Source organism: Notamacropus eugenii, chromosome X, assembly GCF_028372415.1.
Source record: "Notamacropus eugenii isolate mMacEug1 chromosome X, mMacEug1.pri_v2, whole genome shotgun sequence".
Classification (NCBI taxonomy): Eukaryota; Metazoa; Chordata; class Mammalia; order Diprotodontia; family Macropodidae; genus Notamacropus; species Notamacropus eugenii.
Window position 1 is genome coordinate 27,314,744 of NC_092879.1, and position 26,841 is coordinate 27,341,584.

A 26,841-nucleotide genomic window follows, 5' to 3' on the forward strand; every position below is an offset into this window, starting at 1 on the left:
CTAATAATATGCATCTAATTAACTCCAAAGTTCTCCAACCTCCTCTAAAGCATTTCCAGAGCCACTGTCTTCAATTGATCCTTAAACTAAAAAAAATGGGGAGGGAGAAAACTGCTTTGTACCTCCACCAAGCTAGATGCCTTAGAGACCAGTTGCAAAGAAGATCAGCAGGTAAGATACCAAAATGTTCAGAATAGACAGCGTCGGACAGGAGAGGATGTGGCAAAACCCACAGCTTCAAATGTCCATCCTCAAATGGCAGAAATCTATTTAGATAACAAGCAAGAGTAATTAGAGGTCCTAATGAAAGAAAGCTAATTTGACCTCATATGTATCACTGAGATATGGTAAGGTCAAATACACAATGGAATGGGACTCTGGATGGGTACGTCTTATTTGGAAGGAACAGGAGAGAAGAAGATTTGTTAGTGCTTGTACCAACATTGTAACTTGCCAATGTATTTTTATGGGAAGAAATCCAGGAATCAGAAAGGGGAAGCATGGTGGAAGTCATTTAGGTGAAGATCAATGGAGGCAGAAACAGAAGCAATATAATTTGGATGCTATAGAACACCTGAACAGGAAAAGGAACTGGATGACGAATTTGAGAAACTCATAAACCTGGCCCAGAGACACGATGTAGAAGTTATGGGAGACTTAGATCATTCAGATATACACTGGAGTGCTTTCTCTCTCTCTCTCTCTCTCTCTCTCTCTCTCTCTCTCTCTCTCTCTCTCTCTCTCTCTCTCTCACACACACACACTCTCACTCTCTCTCTCTTTCTCTCTTTCTCTCTCTCTCTGTCTGTCTCTATCTCAGTCTCTGTCTCTCTTTGTCTCTCTGTCTCTTTCTCTGCATCTGCCTGTCTTGCCTTCCCAAAAAGAAGACCAGCTAATAATTACTTGTTGTTCTTTGATGATTATTTCAGCTTTTAGAAGATGAAGACTCAATAAGGGGAAACATTACATTGGATCTTGTTCTCACTAACAGGGAGAGATTGGTGTTGTGGATGGGAACTTTGGTGCAAACTGGGTGCTCTTTCCTTGAGTTGATGATAGAAAATCAGGGAAATACATGGCAGAGTCTGACTTCGACCCTAGATTTTTGGAAGGTAGACTTCAAAAAGTCCAGAAGACGCATTGGTACTACCAAAGAGCCAAAATTCTACAGAGGACTTCAGCTCAAGATGGATGGGAAACCCTCAGTACTAAAATTCTGAGGACACAAAGGGAAACAGTTTTAATGGGGAAAGTGGGACATGGATCTGAAAAGACCAGTGTGGATACACAGGGAACTTATGAACCTATGTAGATCTAAAAAAAAGATATGTACACAAGATGGGGAAAAGGGCAACTGAGAAGGTAACAGAGAAGGAATATAAGGATGTGACATGGTCTTGCAGAGTGTCAATAGGGCTAACCCTTAAAATGAGCTGTTGTTGATTAGAGAGCTTAGGACTACAAATAGGGCAGTTTTTTTCAAAATTATATTGGGAGGAAGAGGAGGATAAAAGAGAGGATAAGACTGGGTCTTGGGGTACACAAAGCAACTGACAACAGAAGGAAGGAAGAACTACTCAATTATTATTTTGGTTTTTGTTTTCTGTGCAAAGGAGAATGTCCTTGGCACTAGAAATGACAAAATAAAAATGCTAATGGGATAATCAAGTCACCTGGTGCAAGTAAACTATATTCTCAAGTACTGAAGAATGGACAATATGGCTACTAATGTACTTTCTGTGATTTCTGAATGAGCATGGAAAATGGTAGTGGTAACAGAGCTGGAGAAAGGAAAATTTTGTTCCACTTTTCAAAAAAGGGAAGAAAATCAAGTCTGCAAATGTTAGGCTAGCAAACTTGACTCTGGTTCCTAGTGAATTTTAGAAAGCGTCCTTAAAGTGATGGTTAGTGAATATGGATAGAAGCACTGATTTCAAAGAGCTGACATTCTTCAATAAGAATGAATCACGCCATCCTAGCCTCCTTTCCTTTTTTTGGAGGATTACTAAACTGGTAGGTCAGGTGAATGTTCCAGTTACAGCTTACTTAAATCTGAGCTAAGCATTGGATAAAGTATTTCAAATGATTCTTGTGGAAAGGATGGAGAGATGTGGGAGTAGATTATAGTAAAATTAGGTAGATATAGAATTGGTTGAATTAAAGAGTCAAAGTTAATTGGTATTGGTTCAATGTCCATTTGACAGGAGATTTCCAGTGGAGTGCCCCAGGGATCTGTTTGGTCCTGTGCTATTTCATATTTAAATCAGTAACTAAGATAAATGTATAGATGGTATGCTCATCAATTTTGCAAGTAACACAAATTTTGGAGAGGTAACTAAGTACCCTGGATGACAGAGACAGGATCCCAAATAGTCTTAACAGGCTAAAACAATATTAGACTTGTTTTACTAAGATGTAATCCAAAAAAAAAAAATAATAAATGTAGTCTTTCACTTGGGTTCAAAAATTAACTTCACAAAAGAGGATTAGGGAGTCCTAGTCAGAAATTTGGCTGAAAAAGATGTAGGGGTTTCAGTGAAGTGCAAGTTCACTATGAGTCAGCAGTGTGCTATGGTAGCCAAAAAAGCAAAGGCCATGTTGGGCTTCCTTAGAGGCAAAGTTCCCAGAAATAGGGCAATGATAGTCTTCCTTCACTCTTCCCTGACCACATCTGGATTTGATTCTGCACACTACAGGTTAAAAGGGACATTGATAAGCTAGAGCACATGCAGAAGAGATCATATTAGAAGACAGAGTGCCTTAAGTCCATGTCATGTTGGGAAAGTATGAAGGTATTGGGAATGCTTATAATAATGCTTGTTCAGCTTGCTCTTGGTGGACAGATTCAGGACTGATGAAGTAGAAGTTGCAAAAAATGCAAATTTAAATTTTATGTCAGAAAAACCTTCCTAAAGAATGGATGACCTCTGGAAGGGATGGTTTCCCTCTCCTTGGGGATCTTCAGGCAAAGGCTGGGTGATCACTGGTCTGATGTTATTATGAGCATTTTGGCTGATCATTGAAGTAGATGGCCAAGGTTCCTTCTACATCTGAAACTGTGGTCTAGTGGTCTGTGGTGATGTAGAGGGGCTATGATAATTGTCTTCATATAGTGGAAGGGTTGTGATCTGTCATCTAGTCTAAGGGCAGCCTTATTTTGCTTGCCTTCAGAGCACACAAAGACCGAGTGGGACATGACAGAGGTGGATTTGGGGCACACTTTCTAATGATAGCAACCATCCCAAAGTGGAATGGATTGCCTCAGTACTCAGTGAGTTCCCTATTTAGCAGAAACTGGATGTCCATTTTTCAGGGTGGATGGAGGATTTTCTTACTTCAGGTATCATTTGAACAAGATGTCCATTGAGATCCCTTCCAACTCAGAAACTATATAATAGTATAACTTACCCAAGGTCCCACAGCTATAAGGGGGCAGATCAGAGACATGAACCCTGGTTTCTTGACACCAAACCCAACAGCTGTCTCTATTACCCTAAAGAAGACATCTACCTTTTGTGTGGTTGCAGTGTAATACAGAAAGCCCACATCAGATAAAGACAATCCCAGGACACTGGTCCTTGTTTCACATCCACAGACCAATAGAGGGGGAGCTGAGCACAAGAGGAAGAAGACTCTGACTCTGCTGTTCACATCTCCTCCCTAGTCCCATTGCCACCACTCATCCCTCCCTGGAAATAAAGAACGACTGGCACCACTTCTGACGAGACACCAATGAGGTGATGTCTGGCTTTTTTCCCTCAGCATTTGGATAATTTTAAATTCAGGCCAATATCCAGAGCACAGATAGATATAGGGGGAATATTCTCAACATTCAGACTCATAAGATATTGGCCCATGATGGAATATCAGGTGCCTATGATGGAAAACCTGGAGAGTCTTCAGGGGTCCCGTTGTAATAATCACTACCATAAGAACAGGAAAAAGGATAGAGAAGATGTACTTAACTTAGAATCCTCAGCTGGCCGTGGATAGGTAAGTCCATGAGCTAGGGTGGCATATGACAGTGAATTGCATAAATGATTGAGACCCAGGTGAAGGACAAACCACCTACTGCACCTCCAACTATCCAGGGACAAGGCTTCTAGCTAGTCAGAGAAATTGCTGACAGAAAAGTCCTTTATTGTAGCTGATAATAACCAATTAAAATAACTATAGTAAATATTGTCACAGAGGTGATAAGGATGTCTCCACCCTCTTGAAAATGGAGTACAGATCTGTCTCATCCTTCCCCTGGGTTGGAGGAGGGGCTAGGAACCCCATGAATTTCTGGGGTCCAAGTTTTGTGCTCATCTTTCAAGACAGGGAAATATAGAATGGAGTGGGCCAGAGGAAGCCCTGATTTGCTGAACGGGGGCACTTCTCATGGAACTGGACATGTACTCTGACTCCTTGTCCAAGGATAACACCAGGAGCTCCTGACCACCAATGGCTTGTGGAATTGTAAGAGCTGTGAAATTGACTCTATTCATCCCTTTTATAGTCCTCTCCCTTTTCCAAATCAAGTCAATGGGCTGCTATAAAGCACTTATTATATACTAGTACTGTACTTAGCACTAGGATTATAAATGCAAGCAAAAGAAAGTCAAGTCCCTGCCTTCAAAGACCTACATTCTAACAGGAGGTGGGAGAGGCTACTCATAAAAAAGGAAGCAAGAGGAGGGGAGTGGAGGGGAAGGCAGAGAAGGTACCCATAAGGGGGGACAGTGGATAAAGAAGTTGGAAGAGTCAGGCATGGAGCCTAGATAGGAAGGAAGGAGTGAGTATGGTTGGCCGGAGCACTTTCCTTAGGAGGAACTGACCAGTCACAAGAGGGAACCATAGGAGTTGTGTCATCTTCTGGGGTGAGAAGGTGATGTGGCATGGTGGAGATATAAGTCTGAAAAATCAGGAACAGAGCCTGGAGAGGAACGTATAGCGTGGACCTCTTGGTGAATCACTTGGACTTCCAGCAAGTGATGAGAGGGGATGCCTTCTGTCCCTCCCTTCTCCAGGACTTTGTTTATATCTTTCCCATACCTGGAATGGCCTCATCTCCAACTGAAGGACCACTCTTGCTTCAAAGCCCAGCCCAAATGTCACCTGTTCCATAAACAGAAAGCCTTCCCTGACTACACCCACCTTACTTAGCTAAAAAACTAAGTCTCTTCAAATGTCCCAAGAAACTTGGTCTAGTTTCCCCCTTACACTTATCTCATTTTCCCTCATATCACAGTTATGTGTGTACTTGTCCCACTCCTCCCATTAGACTATAAAGCTCCTTGACAGCAAAGTGGGGACTGGATACATCTTTGTGTCCCTTGCCATCAGTTACTGGGACCTGAATAGAGTAGGCAGTTAGAACATGAATGTTCATGAATTAATCAACCTAAAACCCTCACAGCATAGCTTGATAATGACTATGATGTCTTACTATAGTGTACATTAGGTTCTAGGGGACTTATACACACACACACACACATATGTACATGTATAACTCAGTGATCATCATACTCTGGAACTTGCTATCACCCACAAGGGTTCCATTCCCACGTTTAAGAACTTTTTGAAATTTCTTTATGTGATCACAATCTATTATCACTCCATCTCTTCTTACTCCATGGAAGCCTACTCTTTGTCCTTATTATGAACTATAGCCACTCCACCCTTCACTCCTTTACCTGGGCCATCAGCCCTGTTCTGCTAAGGCTCTCCTCCCTTCCTAATACCAACACCTTAGCAAATCAGATCAACTCTCCCCCATCGTTCATACTCCATTTCCTTGCTCTCTTGTTCTATTGTTTTTTGCACCTTCTCAAGCCCCTCCTGGGATTATTTTTACCATTCACCTTCTCCACTCTTACTCACAAAACTAGAGGAAATCACAAAAACCTTCAGGCTTAGCACTTAACACAGTGTTTGCCATATATTAGACGTTTAATAAATGTTCATTAATTGACTGATTGATTGACTGGGCCCACCACAAAACTAGCCTGCGCAATCTCAATTATATTCTCACTGAGGTGAAACCATCTCATGATTCACTCTCAATAAATTCCCTATTCTATTCACCACAAAGGCTGTTTCAAATCCTTTCTTCTCACCTCACATCTCCCATACCACCCCTCTCCCACTGTCTTAGTTGATAATCTCCCCACATACTTCTTTTTTTTATTAATTTTATTTATTTTCAGTGTTCTACAATCGTTACCGTATAACTTAGATATTTTTCCCCTCTCACCCCCTACATCCCCGTTCCCTACCCGAGACGGCATACAATATTATATAGGTTCTATTAATACATTCTTATTACATACGTTTTCACTATAGTCATGCTGTGTAGAAGAAACAAAATGAACGGGAGAAATCATATAACAAACCAAAACGTAATACGAAAGAAAATGATTTGCTTGCTACATTCTGTGATTGAATTTCTTAGTTTTTTCTCTGGATGTGGAAGGCATTTTGCCTTAAAAGACCATTGGGAATTTTTTTTAAGTCCTTGCTTGTAATGAAGTTCCAAGTCTACCAGAAAAACCTCTCGCACACTGTGGTCGTTGCAGTGCACAAAGTTCTCCTGGTTCTGCTCCTTTCACTCAGCATCAGATAAGTCTTTCCAAGCCTCTCTGAAGTCTTCCTGTTCATTATTTCTTATGCCGCAATAGTATTTCATTACATTCATATACCATAATTTATTCAGCCATTCCCCAATTGATGAGCATCCTCTTGATTTCCAGCTTTTGGCCACCACAAAGAGCTGCTATAAATATTTTTGTACATGTGGGACTCTTTTCCATTTTTCTGATCTCTTGGGGATACAGTCCTAGAAGCGGTATTGTTGGGTCAAAGGATATGCATATTTTTGTAGCCCTTTGGGCATAGTTTCAAATTGCTCTCCAGAATGGTTGCATGAGCTCACAGCTCCGCCAACAATGAATTAGTGTTCCAACTCTCCCATATCCTCTCCAACATTTATCATCTTTCTGCCCTGCCATGTTTGACAATCTGATAGTTGTAATGTGGTATCTCAGAGTTGTTTTGATTTGCATCTCTCTAGTCAATAGTGATTTAGAGCATTTTTTCATATGACTATAGATATCTTTAATTTCTTCCTCTGAAAACTGCCTTTTCATACCCTTTGACCATTTATCAATTGGGGAATGACTTGTATTTTTGTACATTTGACTCATTTCTCTATACATGTTAGAAATGAGGCCATTATCACAGACACTAGCTCCAAAACTTCTTTCCAAGTTTTCTGTATCCCTCTGAATCCTGGTTACATTGGGTTTGGTTATGCAAAAACTTTTCAGTTTAATGTAATCAAAATTATCAGTCTTGCACTTCATAATGCTTTCTATCTCTTTCTAGTACCATATTGAATAACAGTGGTGATAAGGGACATCCTTGTTTCACCCCTGATCTTATTGGAAATGCATCTAGCTTGTCTCCATTGCATATAATTCTTGCTGAAGGTTTTAGGTAGATACTGCTTATTATTTTATGTAAAGTCCCCTTTATTCCTATATTCTCCAGGGTTTTTAATAGGAATGAGTGTTGTATTTTGTCATAAGCTATTGCTGCATCTATTGATATAAGCATGTGGTTTCTGTTAGTTTTGCTGCTGATATGATCAACAATGCTAATAGTTTTCCTAATTTCCTAATAGTTTCCTAATATTAATCCAGCCCTGCATTCCTGGTATGAATTTTACTTGATCATAATGTATTATTCTCATGATAAGATGCTGTATTCTCTCTGCTAAAATCTTATTTAAATTTTTTGTATCTATATTCGCTAGAGAAACTGGTCTATAAATTTTTTTCTCTGTCTTGTCTCTTCCTGGTTTAGGTATCAAAACCATATTTGTATCATAAAAAGAATTTGGGAAGACTCCTTCTTCCCCAATTTTCTCAAATAGTCTATATAGTATTGGAATTAACTGTTCTTTAAGTGTTTGATAGAATTCACTTGCAAATGCATCCAGCCCTGGAAATTTTTTCCTAGGGAGTTCACTGATGGCTTGTTCAATTTCTTTTTCTGAGATGGGGTTGTTAAAGTATTCAAATTCCTTTTCTGTTCATCTAGGAAATTTATATTTTTTAAAATACTCATCCATCTCATTTAGATTGTCAAATTTATGGGCATAAAGTTGGGCAAAGTAATTTCTAATTATTATTTTAATTTTCTGCTCTTTGGAGGTGAGTTCATGCTTTTCATTTTTGGTACTGGTAATTTCATTTCCTTCTTTCTTTTTTTTTAAATCAAATTGATCAAAGCTTTATCAATTTTATTAGTTTTTTCATAAAACCAGCTATTAGTTTTACTTATTAGTTCAATAGTTGTTTTAATTTCAATTTTATTAATCTCTCCTTTGGTTTTCTGTATTTCTAATTTGGTATTTACTTCAGGATTTTCAATTTGTTCTTTTTCTAGCTTTTTCAGCTGCATGCCCAAGTCATTGATCTCTTCTTTCTCTATTTTATTCTTGCAGGCATTCAGAGATATAACACTTCCCTTAAGAGCTGCTTTTGCAGTATCCCATAAGATTTGGTAAGTTGTCTCATTATTATCATTCTCTTTAATGAAGTTCTTGATTGTTTCTATGATTTGTTGTTTAACCCACTTCTTCTTTAGGATTAGATTACTTAGTTTTCAATTAATTTTGGTTTATTTTTCCATGGCCTTTTATCACATATAATTTTTATTGCATTTGATCAGAGAAGGATGCATTGACTATCTCTGTCTTTCTGCACTGGATTGTGAGGTTTTTAAGCCCTAGAATATGATCAATTTTTGTATATGTACCATATACCACTGAGAAAAGGGCATATTCCTTTCTATCCTCATTCAATTTTCTCCAGAGATCTATCATATCTACCTTGTCCCAAGTTTTATTCACTTCCTTAACTTCTTTCTTGTTTATTTTAAGGTTAGATTTATCAAGTTCAGAGAGGGGGAGGTTGAGGTCCCCCACTAGTATAGTTTTGCTGTCAATTTCTTCCTGCAACTCCCCCAACCTCTCCTCTAAGAATCTGGATGCTATACCACTTGGAGCATACATGTTTAGTAATGATATTGTCTATGGTGCCTTTTAGCAGGATGTAGTTTCCTTCCTTATCTCTTTTGATTAGATCTGTTTCTGCTTTTGCTTTGTCTGAGATTAGGATTTCTACCTCTGCTTTGTTACATCAGATGAAGCACAATATGTTCTGCTCCAACCTTTTACTTTACCCTGTGTTTATGCTTTTAGTTCTCCCATCTCCCTTCCCCTCCTCAATAGAGTTTTCACTTTTGACCACTACCTCCCGCAGTTTTTCCCTCCTTCTTTCAGCCCCCCTCCCTTTTATTCCCCTTTATCATTACTACTTCTTCCCTCTCTTTTAGCTTCCCCTCCCCTTTCTTCCCCCTTCCCCTCCTACTGCCTATAGAGCTAGTTAGATTTATATACTTAATTAAGTTTGTTGTTCCCTCCTTGAACCAAATCAGATGAGAGTACCTCTCAAACAATGTTCATCTCCCTCCCCTATTTCCCTCTAGTATAATATAATTTTGTAATTCTTCCTGTGATGTAATTTACCATTTTCTGCTTCCTCCTTTTCACATCTCCTGTTATAATCCCTTTGCATGCTTAAATAACATTTTTATCATTATATCATTTACTTTATACCTGTTCCCTCTATCTATGTATATCCCTTTTATATTTCATAATGGATGTACAATTCTCAAGATTAACAAGTATCATTTTCCCTTATAGGAAGGTAAACAGTTTGCCCAAATTGAGTAACAAGGTTTTCTTTTCCCCTGTTTACCTTTTTGTGCCTCTCTTGAGACTTGTGTTTGAAAATCAAATTTTCTATTGAGCTCTTACTTTTTTATCAGGAAGGTCTGGAAATCCTTTATTTCGTTGAATGTCCATCTCCTTACCTGAAATGTTATACTGAACTTTGCTGGGTAATTGATCCTTGGTTGTAGACCCAGCTCCTTTGCCCTATGGAACAGCATATTCCAATTCCCTCAATCTTTTAATGTAGAAGCTGCAAGGTCTTGTGTGATCTTGACTGTAGTTCCTCGATTTTTGAATGGTTTCTTTCTGGCTGCCTGTAGTATTTTCTCCTTCACTTGATAGTTTTAGAATTTGGCAACAATATTTCTTGGTGTTTTTAGTATGGCAGCCCTTTCGGGAGGTGGACAGTGGATTCTTTTGATGACTATTTTGCCCTCTGGATCTAGCACTTCTGGGCAGTTTTCCTTGATGATTTCTTGGAAGATAATGTCCAGACTCTTTTGTTCATCATGGATTTCTGGTAGGCCAGTAATTCTTAAATTTTCTCTCCTGGATCTATTTTCCAGGTCAGTTGTTTCTCCAATTAGATATTTTACATTTTCTTCTGTCTTTTCATTCTTTAGATTTTTGACTGATTCTTGATGTCTCAAAGCTTCATCTCATAGAGTCATTAGTTTCTACTTGCCCAAATCTAATTTTTATCAAATTGTTTCCTTCAGTTAACTTTTGCATCTCCTTTTCCATCTGTCCAATTATTCCTTTTAAGGAATTATTTTCTCCAGTTAGGTTTTGTGCTTCCTTTTCCATTTGTTCAATTTTCCTTTTTAAAGAGCTGTTCTATTCATAGAATTCTTTTTTCTTACTTTTAAAATCATTGGCCAGTTTTTCTTCTAATTCCTTCTTCAGCTGTTCCAGGAAAGCTCTTTGCGCATGTGAGCAGTTCACAGTCCCTTCTGAAATTTCAGATGGGAGTGCAGTCTCAATACTGACCTCTTTGGTATTCGTGTTTTGGTCCTTGTCACCATAGAAAGATTCTATGGTCTTTTCCTTCCGTTGCTTCTTGCTCATGATGGTGAAGTTTCGTGCGTTGTGGCCTCTGGTTCTTTCAGGTAGACCCTGAAGAACTTGGTGCTGAGCTGGCCAGTGTGAGAAAGCAAAGGCAGGTGAATTCTGTTTGTGTTTCCCCAGATTAGCCCTGGAGCTAGCTTGTTAAGTGTGGGGGAGGGGTGGTGTGGTCACGGAAGATCTCCTCAGCTGAGCTAGAGCAAAGGCAAGCTCAGCCCTTGGTGATCCCTGCTGCTGTATTGTCTTCCCATTTCCCCTGGAGCTCTGAGGCACAACAGGGTCCTAGTGCGAGGCTCCACCCCCCCTGGAGCTCTGGCTGTCTGGGACAACTTCGTTCCTCCACCAAAGTAAGAGGAATATTCTTTAGTGATTTTTCTAGCCTCAGGTGCTACAAGACTGTTTGCCCCTTCTGCTCATCCCACTGATTCAGGATTTTTCTGAGGAAATATTTTATGGTTGTTTCAAGGTCAAAAAGGGGAGAGGGATAGAGCATTTATTGATCATTCTGCAATTTTGGCTCCCAGAAGTTCAAGTATGTGACTTACAGACATTTAATCTGAGGGCTGATACCTGGGGCTCAGCGGCTGTCACTCACTTGGCTCAGCTGATCTCTCACCCTAGGCTGCCACTCCACAGTTCTGCTGTGCTGCTGCTGCCTCAGGTCACCACAGGGCTTTCCTGCTCAGCCCAGCCATGGCAGGGATGCTGTGTTGTGCGATGTATGCTTCTCCACCCCTGGGGAACAGATCTTTCCCCTCGACCTTCCAGTGTGTCCTGGTCTGTGAATCTGCCATAGTCTGTCTCCTGTTAGACTCTGTTCCTCCAAAATTTGGTCAGATTCTCTTTTTAGAGGTATTAGAAGGAGTTTGTCTAAGAGCTTAGGTAAGTAGTTCTTTTCACTCTGCCATCTTAGCTCCGTTCCCCGCCCCTCCCATACTTCACTGAAAAAAATTAATACCATTCACCAAGAACTCTCTTTTCTACCTCCTCCTCTCACATCTCCCTGATATCATCTCCCACCATTTTCTCCTTCACTTCAGTCTCTGATGATTATGAGGTCCTTCTCTTTGTCAAAGCCAACCTTTCCACACGTGCCTTGATCTTGTCCCCTCCCCATCTTCTCTAGCAGAATGTTTCCATTATCATCCCTACTCTCCCTCTAACCTTCCATTTCTCCTAGATTGTGGGTGGACTTCCTGGTGTATACAAACATACCTAGGTTTCCTCCATCCCTAAAAAACAAAACACTCACTAGATCCTACCTAGTCTGGCAACAGCCATCCTACAAATTTCTTTCCCCTTCTCAACTAACCTCCTTGAAAAAGACTTCTATACACTTTTGAGGCAAAATGCCATCCACATCCAGAGAATGAACTATGGAATCAGAACACTGGATGAAGCAGACTGTTTTCTCTTGTGTTATGCTTTATTTTGTTTTGGTTTTTCTCATGCTTCCTCCCATTCGTTTTAATTTTTCTATGCAACATGACTAATATGAAAATGTGTTTTAACAAGAATGTATGTGTAGAATCCATATAAGATTGCATGCTGTCTTGGGGAGGGAGAAGATAGGGAAGGGGAGAAAATTTAAAACTTATGGAAGTGATTGTTGAAAACTGAAAACAAATTAATTCATTAATTTAAAAAAATAAAAAGCTTTCTATACTCATTGCCTCCACTTTTTCTCCTCTCATCTTCTCTTAAAACCTTTTATAGTCTAACCTCATTATTCACTGAAACTGCTCTCTCCAAAGGTACAAATGAGCTCTTCATTGATCACTCTATTGGCCCCTTCTTGATTTTCTTCCTTCTCAAACAGTATATTACACAGTTGAGGGGCAGCTAGGTGGTGCAGTGGATAGAGCATCAGTGCAGGAGTCAGGAGGACCTGAGTTCAAATCTCACCTCAGACACTTGACACTCACTAGCTATGTGACCTTGGGCAAGTCACTTAACCCCACTTGCCTCATCCTGGGTCATCTCCAGTCATCCTGATGAGTATCTGGTCACTGGATTCAGATAGCTCTGGAGGATAAGTGAGACTGGTGACCTGCACAGCTCTCCCTCTCTCAAAACAAAGTCAAGTGCAAGTCATGTCACCATTTCTCTGACGGCGTGTTCTTCTTTGGCAACGAAGGATGAGCACACACACACAGCTGACCATCTACTCTTGGATACTCTCTCCTCTCTGGGTTTTGATGACTCTGTGCTTTCATGGTGCTTCTCTTACCTGTCCTACAGCTCTCTCAGTCTCATTTCAGATCTTCACCCATGTCCTAGTCACTAACTGTAGGTGTCCCCAAGAGAGAAGCTTTGTCTCTTTTCTTTCTATACTCTCACTTGTTGGTCTCATGAATTTGCATGGGTTCAATTATCAACTCTATATAGATGATTCCCAGATCTCTATACATCCTGAGCTAGTCTCCTGAGTCTCTCCTGAGACCCAATCACACATCACCAACTCCCTGTTGACATTTCAAACTGAATGTTCTAGGGATATCTCAAATTCAGTGGACCCAAGATAGAACTCATCATCTTTGCCCCCAAACTTATCCCCCAGCTTTTTTACTTCTCTTAAGAAGTAAAGAAGATGCCCTGCAGGCATCGAGGTACACAACCTAATGTCATCCTTGACTATGCTCTCTCCATCTCACCTACTCCAATCCAATAAGTTGACAAATACTATAATTTCTTTCTAATATTCCACACACACACACACACACACACACACACATACACACACACACACACACACACACACATATATATATACAGAGAGAGAGAGAGAGGCATACATGTGTATTATATGTATTTGTGTGTATCTCCCCTTCTCTCTAATCACATAGCCTCACCCACATTTACAGTTCAGGCTCTCATCATTGCTCATCCTGACAATAACCTCCTACTTGGCCTCTCTGTCTCAATTCTCCCCATTCCAATCCATCCTCCATTAAGCTACAAAAGTGGTTTTCCTAAAGCTTAGATCTGACCAATCATACTATATTTCAACTCAGTTAAGTGTCAGTGACTCCCTATTACCTCTGGGACCAAATATAAACTACTCTGTCATTCAGATCTGCCTCTTCCCTATCTGGCCCTTTCCTATCTTTCTAATTTTTTAAGACATTAATCTCTTCCATATATTCTCTACGGTCCAGCTATACTTGTCTACATGCTATTTATGGCACATGATGCTCCATTTCCTATCTCTGTGTCTTTACATATGGGCTATCCCCCATGCCTAAAATGCCCTCCTTCCTAACCTCTTTGTCTTAGAATTCCTGCCTTCTTTTTAGATTTAATTCAAGCATCAACTCCTCCAGGAGATCTTTCCTGGTCCCCAGCTGTGAGTACAATTTCCTCTGTCATTATTTTCTGTCCGATCTGTGCTTGGCTTGTAACGAATCAAAATATATTGACTTTCTCATCAGAATATAAGCTCCCTAAGGGCAGGGGCTGTTTTTTGACTTTTTCTTCAGAGTTTAGCACAGTGACTGGAGCACTGAGGACGGTTCATAAATTCTTGCTGATGGATTGACTAATTGATTCTCATTGGTATAATGGCTGATGCATGGGTTAACTCTGGATGTCTGAGCACTGAAGGATGGTGAAAGGACTGGTTAGCAGTCTGCAAATGCTCAGCTGCCCAGGAATCTGTAGAGAGCTCAGACAGCAGCTAGTCAGTGCTCCACCTGGGAGTTCATTCCTTGTCTCCTCATTCCCAAGCACCTGGGCTGGCCCAGCAAGATGCTACTACATTGTTTCTCTTGAATCTGGGTGGGGAAACTTCCTAAGGGCTGCCATGGATGGCTTCAGACTGTCTCGCTGGCCCCAGGGACTACTTGTCTTGGAGGCTTTGGGGGAATGGCTTTTTCAAAGGTCCCCAAGACCCTCAAATAGGAACATATCCAGCGTTTGGAAAGATAAATTAGTACAAAGAATGGAAGTTCTCAAAGAATACTGTGTTCCATCTCAGGGCATACCTGGAAATGTGGTTAGGGTGACAAGTGTGTATTTGGAGTAAGGAAACTGGGGGTCAAACTCAGTTGTTTCTTAGCCATATGACCAAGGACACATCATCGAACCTCCATTAAATTGCTAATATGTAAAATGGGGAGAGGGAAATAATGTCCATAGCACTACTAGTGTCTTTATAGACACATTACCCTCCATCTCATGCCTTAGTTCCTCATATAATATAAATATACAAATAATATAATATAAATATGTAAATAATATAAGTGGGAATAATACTTCTTGTTCTGCCCACTTTACAGAATTATTATAAGGAAAGAAAAAGCTTACCAATAGGATATTTGCCACTGTCACCTAAAGGTTGCATCTCCTTCAATGCTCAACATTTATCAAGTAGGAGATTTGTAAATATATGTTGAACAGATGAATGGACAGGTATACTTGTGAAAATATACATGGAGGAAGGAAGGTTCCATCCCAAGCAGAGGCAGGTGTGAAACTCTCCAGTGGCCTGATGGAACTTTGCACCCTGGTGGGACTGAGTCACGTGCTGTGTCCTTATTGGGGAAAAGGAAGGGGAAGCGCTATCTGTATACTCTGGGTAGCATGTCGAGTGGCATACCCTGGGCTATGGGTGCCACTTATCTGACAAAGACCAACGTGGAAATATGAAATCCGCAAATGAAAGGAACGATGAAATTTCCAAAATCACCACTGTGGTACAGTGAAAAGAACCATTGATTTGAAGTAAGAGCACGCCCTGTTTGAATCCTAGATGATTTCCCAAGGATATGACTTGGGGGCATGTCTCCTGGGAAGCATCAACCCCTCCTAACCAGTAGACCTCTTGTTCACCCTGACTCCATGACACTGACTGGAACACTAAGAGACATGACTTACAAACTGGTGTCCAAATAGGAAATTCTAAAGAATCCTCTTATTCACATATCCTAATTTTGAGGATAGGGGCAATCCAGTTGTTCAGGATCTCCAGGGGAGAGTGATATATTTAGAAGGTCAAATAAAGGCTGCACATTAATATTTAGGGAAATGTTAGTATTTTAGAAGTTCTCCTTCTCTCCCCCTGGGCCTCAGTTTCCTTCTTTGTGAAATGAAGGGAATCGACTAGATGACCTTTGAAATCCCTTTCAGCACTAGATCTAGGATCTTATGTGTGACCTTGGGCAAGTTGCTTCCTTTCCTAGTCCTCAGTTTCCTCCCATATAAAATGAAGGGGTTAGACTATAAGATCTCTAGAATCTTTTCCAGCTTGGAATCCAATAACCTTGACTGAGTTGTGCAAATCTTCAGTGAGACATCATTTCCATCTAATGTTCATCAAACACTAATTTCCTTGAGCAAGTACTTATTTAATGGGAGAGGACTGAGTAGTTCATCATTTTTTTCTATTTATTTGCTGCAGTCTTTGGGACTCAGGCCTGTCTTCAGGGTGCTAGTGATAAATAAATAAAATATATCATTTGAGCTTTTCCATTTATGAGATGATACAGCAGTCCCAATTGCCTTGGAGTGTCTGAGGAGGATATGTAAACATGAGAGAGATAGGAGGGCCCCAGCCTACCATTCAGACAAAGGAAAGGCCTTCCTTCCAACAGGCCCAGGAGCACCTAGGAATGGAAACTGCTCTTCAGTCAGTTCACCAATGGAGAAGCCCCAGTAGGCTTAAGTCAAAGTTTCTGACCTACTCCATGGCTATACTGCATAGATAATTACCTGCAAAGCATCCCTAGCTCACTGACAGGAAAGCATGTGAACCTCATGATGGTTTCTTAAAGTTGAACTGATGATGGGCTGACAACCCTAGAATCATAGTATCGTAGTATTTAAAGCTGGAAGAAACCCCAGAAATCATCTAATCAGCTCATTTTGCAGATGATCAAACTGAGGCCCAGGGAAGGGGTTTGACTATGGTCACAGAGCTAGTTAAGTGGTAGAGTTGAACTTTTAATTCCTATCCCACTTTTAGACCCCATAGAATTATTAGTGATCCCTTATATTTTCTACCAAGTTCACAAAATATTTCCTCCCTTCTTCCCTTTCCAAGAACACCATGAGGTAGCTGGTATCCCATATCAGCCACTACAAACTGCTAATTTACTATTCAAAATGTCTCTCGTACTCATTTCATCTTCTCCATTCCCACCCACCCCTCCAAGCCTTCATCACTTGGATTGTTCCAGCGACTTCTAATTATTTTTTCCTACTTCTCTGTCCTTCCAAACTCCACTGTCTCCTGTGCTTTACAAAATTTACCAGGTCAATCTCCCTTCTTAAAACTCTGCTTTCATTTTTAGTATTCCTGTTATCATTATTCATTTCTTTCATGTTTGCAAAGTACTTTCATGGCCAAAAACTTAAGAAGTAGATAATGAAGGTGGAATTATCCCCAGTGATCAGATGAGGGAATAAAGACTCAAAATAGTGAAATGACTTGCCCAAGGTCATGAAGCTCAGTTGCCATGTAGTCAAGACTTGAACCTAGGCCTTTTGACTCAAGGTCCCTTTCTGCTAATTTCATGTCAAGCTTTGGCTTATCATCATTCCCTATTGTATACTATATCAAGTCCAAACTTCTTAGTCTGGCATTCAAGGACCTCTCTAGTCTGGTGCCACTTTTATTTATCCATCCATATCTCCCACTATTCTCCACTGTATTTCTACTGCACTTATAATGAATACCATACCACAAGGAGAGGAACTTTGGACCTGGGTTCAAGTACCAACTCTGATGCCATTGTTGAATGTGTGCTACCTGATCACTTTGAACCTCAACATCCCTTTCTGTAATACAAGGACATTATTAACGCCCTTTCTAGATCTGTTTAACAGCAAACAAATCAGTAAATTGAATGAAGTAATTAGCTGATTAATGACCAGATGGCCTCTAAAATAGTTTTGGATTCCTGTTATCAAGTCCATTTTATTTGGGTAGAATGGGGCATACCTGGGAGTACAATAAGACTTGGACAATAAGGTTGACTAGAGACCCTGCCACATCTCCTTTTTTCTTGTTTGGGAAAATAAAAGCAATAATAAACTTAAGAGTGTGTATGTGTATACGTATATATATATGTGTGTGTGTGTGTGTGTGTGTGTATGTGTGTGTATATATGTGTATATATGTACATATGCCCATGTATATATATGCATGTATAGATACATACACACGCATGCATGTATATGCGTATGTATATATTATAAGCATATACACATATTTGTGTATGTTCGTGTGTATATATACATATGTATATATGAAGAATACATAAAAATAAGGGAATCATTGTCGTGTTACTACACATCTGCAATTGGCCTCCTTAGAATAAAATCTCCTGGAGAGAATGTTTCCCCTCTTTCTACGTATCCCAGCATTCCCTCAATTCCTGGCATCTAGTAAACACTTAATAAATACTTGTTAATTGATTGATTGATCTTAGAATTCTAGAATCTCAGAGCTGGGAGGGATTTCAGAGGGCAGATAGTTCAACTGTGCCTAAGCAGAAATCCTGTTTACAACCTCCCCCCAAAAACATTCATCCCTAAGAACTAAAGGTGGAAGACTTTCAGAGAGAGGGAACACACTGGCAGTCCATTCCACCCTGAGACTATAAGGAAATGGTTCCTTCTATTGAACCTAAATCTAATTATCTATTCCTTCTTGTCATTGCTCCTAGTTCTGCTCCCTAGAGCCAAGTTCATAGATTATTTCTGGAGAGCTAGAAGAGACCTAATAGGCCTCCCATGGCTACCCCTCCCTGCACCTCTCAACTGAGAACCTTGCCTCATATTTCATTGAAAAAAATTCCAGGCCTTTTTCTGACATCTTCCTCCTCTGTCCTGTTTTTCACCTCACAGCACTCATATACCTTCTCCTTCAGCCCTGTATCATGAGAAGAGATGACTCCTCTCCCTGCCAAGCAAATCTCTGTACATGCACAAGTTCAATGCAATGAACATCTATTAAGTACCTACCATATACTATCTATCTCTTTGAGAAGGCCATCTACAATCGATGCCTCAATCTCCTTTTCTCCTAGTCTCTTTTTAACTTACTGCAGACTGATTTCCTGCTTCATTCTTCAACCAAAATTACTTTCTCTGTTGTTCTCGATGCTCTTTTAATTATCAAATCTAATGACCTTTTCTCAGTCTTCATCCTTTTTGACCTCTCTGCAGTCTTTGGCACTGTCCATTTTCATCTCAACCTTCTTTTCTCTCTAAGTTTTTGTGACACTGTTCTTTCCTGGTTCTCCCTTAGCCTGATGGTTCATTCTTAGTCTCCTTTGCTGGATTTTCATTCAGGTCATGCCTGCTCACTGTTGGCATGCCCCAGAGTTCTGTCCTGGGCCTCCTGAGCCCTCTTCTTGTTTCCTTCTAAATTATTCCATTTGTAATCTCATCATCTCCCATAGATTCATTTTTACGCAGATCATTGTTGGATGCATTTGTCCAACCCTACCCCTCTTTCTTGCCTTCCAGTTTAACGTCTGCCCATTGGATGTCTCAGACTCGATGTCTTGTCCTAAATTCAGCATGTCCAAAACTGAGCTCATTGTCTTTCTTCTCAAACATTCCCCTCTTCCTAAATTCCCTTTTACTATAGAGAGTATGACCATTTTTCCAGTCCCCTAGACTCACAATGTAGGTGACATCCTCAATTCTTCACTCTCTCACCCCCTATCTCAAATTCGTTACCAAGTTCTACCATTTTTCCCTTCACAACATCTCTCACATGCTCCCCTTTCTTCCTTCTGACACTGTCACTAGCTTGGTTCTAGCCCTCATCCCCTCACCCTTGAACTATTCCAGCACCCTGCTGGGGATCTCCTTGCCCCAAATCTCTTCCCACTCTAGTCCATCCATAACTCAGCTGTGAAATTGATCATCCAAATAAAACAGATCTAATCATGTCACACATACCCCACCTTCCAACCCCCCCACACCATTCAATCAACTCCAGTGGCTTACTAATACATACAGAATCAAACGTCAGATCCTCTGTTTATCTTTCAAAGCCCTCCATGACCTGCCCCCTTCCTACCTTTCTAGACTTCTGGCATCTCTCTCTCCAACCCTAACCACCACATATACTATGATCCAGTGACATTGATCTCCCTTCTGTCCCTCATACCAGACACTCCCTCACTGAGCATTTTCACTGTCTTGTCTCCCATGTCTGGAATTCTCTCCCTCCTCACCTCTGTCTCATGGCCTCCTGGTTTCCTCTGAGTCTTGGCCACAGTCCTCTCTATATGAAGCCTTTCCTAGTCCTCCTTCATTTAGTGCCTTCTCTCTATGATTATCTCCAGCTTACCCTGTATATGTCCTCTTTGTACATAGTTGTTTATCTCTTATCTCTCCCATTAGACTTGTTGTGTTTGCCCTTCATTTCTCGAAGAGGACCATGGCATCAAGATGATGACATGACTTGCAGTTAACTTTGATTTGAAGTGAGGGAGGGCTTCTCATTAGACTATGAGCTCCTTGAAAGAAGAGACTGCTTTTGGTTTTCTTTGTATCCCCAGGGTTTAGCACAGTGTTTGGTATATAGAAGGTGCTTGTTGATTTGCCTGTTGAGTTGACTTGTTGAGGAAACTGAGGTCCAGGGAAAATATTGATTCACCTAAGGTCTCACATAGGATCTTAGATTTAGATCAGGAAGGGACCTCAGAAGCCTTCTAGTCTGACATTCTCATTTTACAGAAGAGGAAACTGAGGCACATAGATGTAAAGTGACATTACTGTAGGATGGTATAATATTTAACACTCAACTCATCTGAGCCTCCCAACAGCCCCATGAATTAGACAGCATAAGACTAATAGGCCCCATTTTACAAGTGTGAAAACTGAGAGTCAGAAAGGATGCGAAGATATCACCTGGAATGTGGTGTTGTGACCATTCACAGAATTAGAGAATTTGTGAGTTGGAAGAGACTTTGGCAGCCATCTAAGGACTTTGCCCCTACCATGAAGAAACTATGTTCCTTGATCTAGCATGCTCTGATGAGCTGGTTGTACCCTAACCCAGTCTACATATAGACTCAGTTCCTAGACTTTATTTAATCCCATTCAACAATCACTTTTGGTTCGCCTATAATATGTCAGGCATTGTTCTGGGCACTGGAGACCATGAGATCTTAAATTTAGAGGTTCAAGGTCAGAAAATTTAATCCTTTCTTGCAGAGAAGGAAACTGAGGCAGAAAGAGGCTAAGGAACTGACTCAGGATCACATAACTAGTAAGTTAAGATCAAAGATTTGAGTCAAGTTTTCTGCACTCAAAGTCCAGCATCCTCTCCACAAAACCACATTGTTCCTCAATGAAACAATGAAGAGGGCTTGCCCTCATGATGCTTACAGTGTACTGTGGAAACAGCATCTAAAGGGTGCTTGTTGACTTGTATGTGTCAAATAATCAATCAACAAGAATTTATTAAGCACTTCTTTTTTTAGAGATAGAGCAGATATTTTTAATTTAGTATTTTATTTTTCTACAGTTAAATGTAAAAACAATTTTAACATTCATTTTTAAAACTGGAGATGTGAAGGGGAGTGAGTTAACATTTATATTATGCCTGCTCTGTGCCAGATCTTGTGCTGAGCACTTTATAAATCTTACTTCATTTGATCTTCACAACAACATTGCCAGGTAGGTGTTGTTATTATTCCCATTTTACAGTTGAGGAAACTGAGGTGGGCAGAGAAGCTAAGTGACCTGCTCAGGGTTATACAAATGTCCAAGCCCAGATCTGAACTCAGATTTTCCTCTTTACAGGCCCAGTCCTACACCACCAAGCTGCCTCAACAATCACTGCTCCCAAGAAACTTTCATTCTAATTAAGGAGACATTAAGTAAATAACTAGGCACATACAAGACAAAAAGAGAGTAGATGGAAGATTGTCTCGGAAGGGAAGCCATTAGCTGTTTGGCCAACTGGGAAAAGCCTCCTCAAGTAGGCAGGATTTGAATAAACACCAAACATGCATGCAAAAAGCAAAAACAAAGTGATGGGGGTCATGAGAACACTACCACTTAGGGTGGGTTGTAGGGGGATCAAAAAAAAGCCTTTTGCCAGAAGATGTCCTGGAGCTAAGTTTTAGAATAGTTCTAGAGGTCATGAGGGTTGAAGACACAGAGGAGGAAGATGAAGAGTTCTGAATGGGGAACGGTATGTAAGCCACCTTGACTGGGACATAGAGTTCATGAGAGATGTAAGAGATGTAAGCCCATCTGAGATTAGTAAATGTGAATTCCAAGGCAGGTCACTTACTCCTGGTGGATATGAGGGGAAGCTTGACTGAAGAAGTAGTACTTGGGCTGGTCTTTAAAGGAGGAGTAGAAATTTGAATTTGATTCAAGAGAAAATGGAAGCAAAGGCCAAAGGACAGAGGATTCTTCTAATTCTAGAAGCCCCCAACAACAATGTGACCTTCAATTCCCCTAGGACTCTTTTGAGAAAGGTCCATTTGCCTCTCCTTCCTAAATCCTGGTGACCAAAATGGAACATAATCTCCCAGATAGGCTCCAAACAGAGCAAAGTGCAGTGGGACCACTGCCTACTTATTTCTGAAGACTTTGCCTCATGACACAACCTGAGATTGCATTAATTTTCTTATCTGTCATATCACACTATCAACTCACATTGAACTTGCACTCCCCTAACACCCACATATCTTTTTCTACCCAAACTTCTCTCTCAATATTCTTCCCCCTTCCTGTGTGCTTATAGATTTTTTTGTGCCCAAGTGTACAAGTGTACCCAAGAATTTCCATTTATACTCATTGAATTTCATCTTTTTTTTTAAATTTGGCCCTATGGTCTACACTACTGAGTTCTTTTAGAATCCAGAAACTGCCATCCAATGTGTTATGTATTATTGTATTACGTAGCTGAAAATTTGATAAGGATGTCATATATCTTTATCCAAGTAAATGATTAAAAATGAAATTAAGTAGTACAATGTTAGACACAGTTCCCTGGGGTATTCCATTAAAGACTTCCTTCCAAGTCAACACTGAATCATTAATGGTTGCTTTTTGGGTCTAGCAATTCCACATAATCATATTAGTTCACATGTCTCCATCCTTTACATACAAACACACACACATACACACACACTCACGCACACCCTTTCACACAAATAACATGAGAGCTTTGATCAAATGATTTGCTAAAATTTAGGTCAGATTTACTGTTACAGAAGCAGGGTACACTATTGTGTAACCTTGGACTTCCCACTTTCTACATGTAGATCTCTCCTCATTTGTAAAATACCCCAAGAAGTCTCTTCAAGGATGCCATCGGTGCTCCCTTGTTGTAGAGAAATGGGAGTGTTGGTGAGGGAAAAGTTGAGAAGGTACCATGATAGGTGGTAGAAATATTTTCCTTACCCTCATGGAGCCTAGGGGCATCAAAGTATAGGGCACCAGCTCACCAGCTCAAGTGCAAGAAAGGTATCGTGATAGAATGTGTTTGACCTAGAGTGTGGGGATCTGAATTTTGTTCCTGGTTCCACTCTTTCCTATATGTGTGGTCTTAGGCAAATCACAGTCCCTCTCTTGACCTCAGTTTCCTCATTTGTTAAATACTTATACTCTGTCTCAGAGGTTGTTAAATATATGTTAAACTTTAAGATGCTATTTCCATCAATCAATTTATCAGGAAGCATGTATTGAGCATGTACTATACAGCAGGAAATGTGCTAAGCTCTAGGAACAGATTTTGTAATGATCTTCAATGTTATTATTGAAGAGAGTGATATTATTTTCTAGGCACCAAGGGCATAACGATAGCTTGCATTTACATAATGTTTTCAATTTTACAAATATTGTGATCATCCTAACAACACTGTTGATACTATTGTGTATGTTGCTATTTAATGGATGAGGAAATTGAGTCTGGTGAGGTTTTGTGACTTACCCAGGGTCACACAGCTAGTGAGTGTCAGAGACAGGATTAGAAGTCAAGACTTATGAATTCCAAGTCCAGCACTTTACCCATTAGATAGCACTGCAAAACTTCACAGGATGCTCAGAGAGGGATGATACTCTATGGAAAGGCAGAGGACAACACCTGGGCTCCCTACTTTCTGAAGTCAGGGCTGCATTGGAGCTGCTGAGGTCTCCCCTAGAGCTCTGGGATCCCCCAAAACCACAGGTTCAAATCCAGGCACGTCTGGGGCCAGTCTCAGTATCCGTCACTATCCCCCAGCAGGGCTTAGCAAAGGTCCTTCCTCCTCTCCACTGGGCCCTTATCTGGCTCATAAATTCTGGACTCCTTGATGGTGGACAGTGATCCCCAGATCATGAAGATCATTTCAAAAATTGTGACACAAAATATGACAGAGGAAATAATGAACAAGAAAGAGAAAAAGAGAAGAAAAAGGTACCTCTACTAATGCTATGGTTAGTAGTACTGGATTGCCACCTTTAAAAGCATCACATTCAGCATACTCAACACATTCTGCTCATTTAATACACACAGGACATGCAAGACTCACATCCTTTCCATGGTGTAGTAATCCATTCACTAATCTATGCCATACTATGACATTCTAAAGAAGTGTTTCAACTTCCTGTCTGGGAATATAAGGATAGGTTTACAGATATCCCGGTTAGGCATCAGTCCTTTGTACTAGTTGTTGAGACCAGTTCTGGTAAAACCACAGATTCCCCCACTAGCGTGTTGAGTCCACTCACTCCTTACCAGGAGCAAAGGGTGACCTACACACAGGACAGGAGAGTTGCTGTACTGAGTGTGACTCAGATATGAATGTAATGTCAGACCAGCAAGTTAGGTACTCCATTAGATGTAAAGACTGTAGTAGTGCAAACACTATCCTCAAATATCTGACAAATGGAATGTTACTTGGAGAAGCTATGAATGATTCTTCTTCTAGAGTGCTATAGTGTTATAATCCTTGATGAGGCTGATGAAAGGACTTTGGCCAGAGATATTCTAATGGGAGTTCTAAAAGAAGCTGTGAGGTAAAGCTCATGCTTAAAAGTTATTGTTATGAGTGCTACTTTAGATTCAGGGAAGTTTCAGATTTACTTCCATAACTGTCCCATTTTAACTATCCCTGGCCCATATTTATCCATATTGGCCCATATGCACCATATTGAGATGTTTTCCTTTTTTATACTCTGGAACCAGAGAGAAATAACCTCAAAGCAGTGATTCAAACTATGATGCAAATTCACATATGTGAAGAAAAGGAAGGAGATCTTTTTTTTACTGGACAAGAGGAACTTGATGAAGCTTGTAAGAGAATAAAATGTGAGGTTGATGATTTAGATCCAGAAGCTGGTGATATTAGCATCAGTTCTCTGTATTCTACTCTTACATGTCAACAACAACAAAATTTTTGAACCTGTCCCTCCAGAAAACCAAGATGGAACAATAAGACCAGTAGTTCTGTCTACCAATATTGCAGAGACTTCCTTAACGAGAGATGGTGTTGTGTTTGTCATTGACTTTGGATTTGCAAAACAAAAAGTGCATAATCCTTGAATTAAAATGGAGTCTCTCTTGGTGAGAGTAATCAGCAAAGCTTCTGAAAGAGCTGATCATATCTGATCTGGAAAATATTCCAGGCTTTGTACAGAGAAAGACTATAAAAATGAAATGTAGGACAATACTTAGCCTGAAATTTTGAGGTCTAATTTGGGTTCAGTGGTGTCGTAGTTGAAAAAATTTGGTATAAATGGCTTTGATTTTGTGGATCCACCATGTCCTGATGAGCTTTTGAATTATCTAGCTGCTTTAAATGATGATGGAGACTTGACTAAATTGGGATGCATGATGGCAGAATTTCTATTGGATCCATAGCTCAATAAAATGATTATTGCAAATTGTGACTGCAGCTATTCTAATGAGGTCCTTTCTATTACTGCTATATCCACAGTGTTTTATTCACCCGATAGAGGCCAAGAAGGCAGTAGATGAAGCCAAGATTAGGTTTGCCCACATAGATAGAGATCATCCGACACTGCCGAACGTTTACCACACTTTTAAACAAAATCATGAGTCGGTTCAGTCGTGTTATGACAACTTCATTAACTACAGGTCTCTGATGTCTGCAGACAACGTACACAAGCAGCTGTCATGAATCATGGGCAGATTTAATTTGCCTTGTAGAAGTACACACTTCACAAACAGAAACTACTACATTAACATAAGAAAAGCTTGGGTAACTGGGAATTTTTTGCAGGTGGTGCATTTGGAAGGAACAGGACATTACTTAACTATAAAGGACAACCAAGGACTATGGTTGGATCCTTCAACTGTTCTGGACCACAAGTCACAATGGACACTTTACAATGAATTTGTCCTCATAGCAAAGAATTCTATTTGGACATGGACAGATATCAAACCAGAATGGTTGGCAAAAATTGCCCCTCAATATTATGGTATAAGAGATCTCCCACATAGTGAAGCAAAGAGACAGTTGGACTATGTTATTGCCAATCTTTTAGTTCAAGGAATATTCACACTACTGAATTAAGTGTTTTGAACTGAAGTTATTCAGAGGACAGCTCTAAAAGATGAATTAAAAGTTCAAGTTGTGTTCTTTACCTTGGTTCAATAATGGCCTTTATTTGAAAGCATTTGAATTTTTTCTTTATACTAAATATTCTATCCTGATTTCATAAATTAAATATTTATACCTCCCTTTTGTGCTGGCACTGTACTTTGTACAGGAAAAATCAATCAGTGTTTTGCGGTTTATTGAAAATAGTTCTAGACAGACAGAATCAAGATGGCAGAGTAAAGGCAGGGACTCACCTGAACTCTCTCCCAAACCTCTCCAAATACCTTTAAATAATGACTCTAAACTAATTCTAGAGCAGCAAAACCCATAAAAAAATGGAATGAAACAATTTTCCAGACCAAGACAACTTAGAAGGTGAGCAAGAAAGGTCTGTCACACTGGGGTGAGAGAGGAGTGTAGTCTAGAGCAGACTGCACCAGTATCAAACAGGCCCCAGCAAAACAA

General features: G+C 40.1%; 1 pseudogene; it reads left to right on the forward strand.

Annotated features, from left to right (window-relative positions):
* Positions 1–26,344, forward strand: part of LOC140516291 (ATP-dependent RNA helicase DHX15 pseudogene) — a 32,157-nt pseudogene extending 5,813 nt beyond the window's left edge.
* The last annotated feature ends 497 nt before the right edge of the window (positions 26,345–26,841 follow it).